Raw genomic sequence first — 6,217 nt, 5'->3', positions numbered from 1 at the left:
TCGAGCCCCACATAGGGCTCCGTGCTGACAGCTCAGAACCTGGAGCCTGCTTCCGATTCTGTGTCTCCCTCTCTCTCTGCCACTCCCCCGTTCACGCTCTGCCTTTCTCTCTCTCCCCAAAATGAATAAACATTAAAAAAAATAACAATTAAAATTTTTAAAAAAGAAAATACATTACAGTTTAGTCTTTGTCTTTTTCCCCGCTCTTTTTAATTTCTCCTCCCCATTTCAAGGCCTTTGTTTCTTTTTCTATTGCATATGCACAAGAGGGTATTCCATAGAGTCCATTGTGGTCGGGGAGAAAAGCATGTAATAAAACATGCTCTTTTAAAACACAAGGAATAATGTATAAACATGTTGCACTTGAGAACATGGTGGTTGACTTCCTAGGCCTCAATGCAACAGTAGTGACCTCTGTACCCATGACTTAAACCTTGAACAGAGTTATGAAGTGTGGCAAGCAGCTATCCTTTCTTCCTACCCACCATCCAGTCTCCTTACTCCTTGCTAACAGAACTCTCTGATACAGCATTAGTATATGCAGGGGCACAGTATACTCATGGTTGGCTTAAGACGGTCATCATGAGCTCTTACATTTTGCCAAGAATTGGTCCAGTCATCAAAAGGATGAACTTGTGACTCTGTCCTGGGCTAGGTAAGACCTAAGGGGAAGACTGCCTAGGGATGCCAAGAAAGATTCCCCACAGAGGGTGGGGGGTGTTGCTCCTGTCCCTTCTCTTCCTACTCAGTCACTATAGTGTGGGGATACATGGAGGTATGACAAAAAGGAGATGAAATAGGCTACCCAAGGATGGAAGAACAAAAAGATGGAAGTCAATGTTAGAGTTATGTTCTAGTGGTCTGCTCACCCATTTATGCAATTATGGGTTATCCGCACTACATGCATCTTAGCTGATACATAGAATTGAAATAGAATTGAAAGCAGTTACGTCCCCCAGTTTTCATCGTGATCATGAAGAGATGGGTAATAATTAACAAGTATTTTTAACACGGAAAAACCAAGTATTTCAGGAGTGTATCATAAACGTTGGGTACAGAAGTTCTGTTGTAAGTCAAGGCCACGCAACTATAAGGCAATAACGCAGGTAGAACAAGGCAGAATTGAACTTGATGTATGCTAAAATACACTTGGTCTGGTTTTACTTTATACACCATTTCTCTCGTGGACAACGTTAGCACTTACAGATGTGATTAAAAACAGAGTAAGTGAACAGAATGCGTAATGGCCCTCAGCTGAGTATCGGAAAATTAAAACAGATTTGAAAACTCTTCTGCAACACTCAGAATTTAAATACATTGAGTATGTCAGCAATTTTGTACTCTCACAGCAAGAGATAAAAGAAGCAAAGATAAAGGGATGCACAAAATAGGAATGTCTTTGGGGATATTAAGGCAATTAAGAGCAATATGGAAGTAATCAAAACTTGGTCGACAGACCAAATAAGACCTTATGAAATAAAAATATGGGCCAACATTTGCAAAATGTTGCATGCCTTCAGATTACATATGTCTACAACAGAAATCAGAGGTTAGATTTCAGTGAGCAGATATGAAACATTAGCAATGGATGAAATGAAAAAGGATTTCCTAGGCTTGAAACAGTCAGTGTTTCTCAGTCTTTCATCATGAGAGACAAAGCATCGTATGAGTAGAAAACATGCAAAAGTCCAACCAGCAGAGCTCGTTTCATTTCTTGTGAACCACTGTGTTTGAAATCAGTGTGAGATAGCCAAGAAGTTTTTATGGAGTTTTTAATTTTCTCAGATTATTCTTTCCTGAGATAATAGGGGTTAAAAAGCATGCATAATGAATGCAACCAGTATCCCAGCATGAAACATACAGAAGTGACTGAAAGGACGCACCAACGGTGGGTTAATGAAACCAAGATACCCGCATCAGGGGATACTGTGCTTCTCTGGAGACTTCCCTGGGAGAGAAATAAGAACCACAGACATAGATAAACACAGGGTTTAAACTATCAGTCAATGCAGATCTCATGAATATGAGAATGCAGCCAACAGATGTGACCCAAACCGCACCAGACAGAGGGAAATCATAACGAGGCAGACGAAAAGCTATGTCTCTGTCTGGATTATATGTGATGGGCTGGAAACTGACATATTACAATCCCGATTTCAATGCAGCAGCTGTCATCTTACTGATCCACTTGTGTATCTCTCAACGCATTCGGCCTCCTTTTGTGGTTCTTCCAACGTGGCAGTATCCTAAAAAAGATTATTTTAATCATATCAAAGACATTTGAACTTTAATAACAATGCCACAGAGGAGAGGCAGAGCGGGCGCTTCTGTTGCTAATTTCTTTCATTGCTTCTTACATTTGCAGCTTTGTTTCATCCAGGCTTACCTCTGGTGTTTGCAGTTTGATTAAGGAATGTCTAAATGCTGTTACTGCACCACCCACCCATGCCCCCACCCCTGAATGTCAAAAACCCCACCCTGTTTCTTTGGCTAAAAATTGGGGGACCAGATACAGACTGATTTTCAGCCAGGACATGTTCCTGCTGGTTTACTTAGAGAGGTGTTTCCTTACGGTCCCTCAAACAGTTGTGAAAATTCCTCTGGGAGCCTGGTGTCTGTGCCCCAAGTATTACACTGACAGTACAGTCACCAGACAGAGAAACTGCTAATGAGCCACTCTTAGAATCCATCCACAGGCTGGTAGACAAAATATCTAGAACCTTCAGGGTCATGGGAATAAATCACCTTTCCCATTAGTGTTCATGAGTGACAGGAAGAGGCCTCCAAGTAAAGCAACGTTTCAAGCCCAAGGAGCATTCCATAACCACAGAGCATTATTCCAGAGAAAAATTAGCAACACAAACCTCTTCGGCTTTAAAAGGTTTCGAAACACACTGGACATGAAATTGGTAACAAGCCTGCTATGAGGTAACAATCCTGCTGGGAAACAGGAGTGGTGGAGATGTCAGCCTTTTTCCTATTTCCTGAGACTGAAGGGAATAGACAAGAATGCTGTTTATGGCAAAGATATCCGAAGCACGGTTGCCAATGAAAACTGTTCCTGTCCAGTCGCTGCATCGTCACGGAGGGAAGGATTAAGTGCTTGACGAAAGGAACCCAAACTCAAGGGACTCTTGCTGTCCCAGCCTTGGTATTCAGTCACCACCATCTAGGACAGGTCACTTGAGAGCTTTATCTCTAAAATGAGACGTTGGGTGAAATGACCTTTCAAGTCCCGTCCCCTCTCAAGCGCACAGGTACCCAACATTGACATCTGAGAGGGAGGCAGACGGATCCCATGAACAGAACAGAACCTCTCCTTGAAATAGTTTTCCTTTGGTTAATTGGTTAAGAACTTCTCATCTTCACTTTCCTACATCGAAATCTTGAAAGCTCAAGGCACATGTCAAGGGTGAGGGTGGGGCATAGGAAGCTCTTCTGTTTGGGAAAGTGCTGAAATGAAGTAAACAAGTGAGAAAAGGGGATTTGTAGAGTAATGCAAAGGGGTAGAAGCCTTTGTGGATTAATCGCCTTCAGAGAAACAGGGGTTTATGCTATGATGTCTTTAGGCATAATTAATATTTTATTCAGAGATTAAGAGTGATCCTGGTTAGACCACACAAGCCAAACTTGAGGCAATGAGCTGCTGTGAACCACAGGTCAAGGCGGATGGGCACGACTGTGCTCTTGGGCCAGACTGGAAAATCCTTTTCCTAAAAACATTGGATACAGTGTAGACTGGCGCAGTGAAAAATAACTCATATTCATACAACCTGTGGCAGTTAGCTAACGTATCACAAATCCCCCACAACGTAGCAGCTGAAAACAATAATCATTTATTTCTCTATTTCACAGTTTCTGTGAACAGCTTTCCTGGGTATTTCTAAGGTCACTCAAAAGATGTCAGACAGCAAGTAGAGCTGTGGTCATCCAGAAACTTGACTAGGAATAGAACCACCTTCAAGGTGACTCCCTCTCCTGACTGGCAAATTGGTGCTGGTCCTTTATGGGATCCTTCAATTCCTCCCCACTTGGGCCTTTCCACAGGGTGTGTGGTTGTTCTCACCTGAGGAACCGATTCAAGCAGGCAGGGTAGAAGTCGCAGTGCCCTGATCTGGCCTCAGATGTCACACACTTATTTTTGCCCTATTCCATCGGTCATACAAACGGCCTTCATTCGGGAGGAGACCACACAAGAGCGTAAGGACCAGCTGTTGAGGATGATTAGACGCCATCTTGGAACCTGCGTATCACACAGCCAGCAAGTGATGGAGGTGGTATTCCCGCCTAGACATCTGGCCCCACAGTCTGTGCTCTTCACCGCTGTGTTAGGCTGCCTCTTGGCTGCTACTCATGCCCTCTCACTGAGGATGGAGAGAAGTCGAGGAGTCACAAGGGAAGCCAGACTAGAAAGTCCTGTAAACCCTGAGTGAAAAGCGTGAAGTTTTATTTCTTTTCCCCCCTTTCTTTTTTAAAAGAATTTTTATTCTATTCAAGATCCAGTTTTAGGTTTATAATGCCCTCTAATTTCCCTCTATGAAGACACTTTGTCCTTGCAACATCATCCTAGTTGGGGGAGTGAGACCTGAGTTCTGAATTCTGACCGGCTCGAAAGCAGTGGAGATCGATCCAGCTGGAGCTGCTCAGCAGGGCCTAGGGGCCAGGGACAGGTGGGAGCAGGGAAAGGAGGGTGGGCTGGCTCCTTTTCTCAGGACATGGAGGGAATAAAAAGAGGAGGGAAGAGGAGATTTTGCTTCCTTTGGTATAAGAGGTATTCTCTAGCAGACATAGGTTACAAGTTAGCAGAGCTTTTATGGTTATCAATTACTGCCTTCTGCAAATAAGTAAGAATCAGGCACAAAAGAATTCCTCAGATTTCAAGGTGAATATGCAAAAAATAGACCCCAAAGAGGCAAGGCCAAAGAAAAAGTGGTGATTTGGATACGTCTAACCATGTCCTTGTATATTAACAGACAATTAACTTCAATATTGAGAAATTACTGCCTAAAGCTGAAAGTTAATTACATTAGGGTCCTTTCTTCTTACAATTTGGGTGTGGTCTTCTCAGGAAGTAGAGAAAGCTGAGGAAGGTTTTCCCCCTAGTCAGACACTGATACTCCCTGAATAAAAGTTAATTCACAGGGGCGCCTGGGTGGCTCAGTTGGTGAAGCATCCGATTCTTGGTTTTGGCTCAGGTCATGTTCTCATAGTTGGCAGATCGAGCCCTGCATCAGGCTCCATGTTGACAGTGTGGACCCTGCTTGGGATTCTCTCTCCGCCCCTCCCCTGCTCTCTCTCTCAAAATAAATAAACTTTTTTTTAAAAGGCACTTCTTAGAAGAAAGTATGCATATAGCTAATAAACACATGACAATTTTGTTCAAGCTTGCTAGTAATCTAACTTGCTACAGAAATATCGATTAAAACACAATATTCCATTTTCTGCTTAGCGTATCTGCAAAACTTTTAAATATGAATAATATATAGCACTGGCAAAGTTCTAGGGAATAGGCCCAGTGCTACACTATTAATAGACATGTAAATTAGGGCAGGTTATGAGAGGAACACTTGACAGTATTCCTCAAAATTCTACTTCCAAGTGTTATCGTAACGATATACTCCCACTTGACGTATGTACAAGGGAGCCCGCTACAAAACAGCATATAATAATGAAAAATTAGAATCCCAATGTTGAATCTGTAAAGGCCTGGTTAAAAATAATTATGCTATATTCATACTGCAGAATTTCATCCAGCGGCTTAAAGGACTATGGAAGATCAATACATACCGACCTGAAAAATTTTCTAGGCCGTACTGTTAAATGAAAAAAGCAAGTACGGTGTAAGAACTGTAAGAACAATAAGTACAGTATAATTTTATTTATGTAAAAAATAACACAAAACTACATATTGTGTAGATGTGTATCTATAAGTAAATCCATCCAGAGAAAAAGATCCAGAAGACTGCATATCTCTCTATGAAGCATGGTCACTCCCGAAAAATCGAGTAAGATTTGTTAGTGGGAGGTGGGGGAGGAGAGAATATAATAGGTAGAGGAAGCTATGAAAAGGAAAACTACAAGTTTTTTAAATAAGAATTTATTCATGCGTTGCTTGTGTGAAAGAAAGAAAGAAAGAAAGAAAGAAAGAAAGAAAGAAAGAGAAAAAAGAAAAAAAAAACTGTGAATGTTTTAAACATTCAGGCATTCTAGACCAAGT

This window comes from Lynx canadensis, chromosome A1 (assembly GCF_007474595.2).
Source record: "Lynx canadensis isolate LIC74 chromosome A1, mLynCan4.pri.v2, whole genome shotgun sequence".
NCBI lineage: Eukaryota > Metazoa > Chordata > Mammalia > Carnivora > Felidae > Lynx > Lynx canadensis.
Note: the sequence above shows the minus strand (reverse complement) of the source record.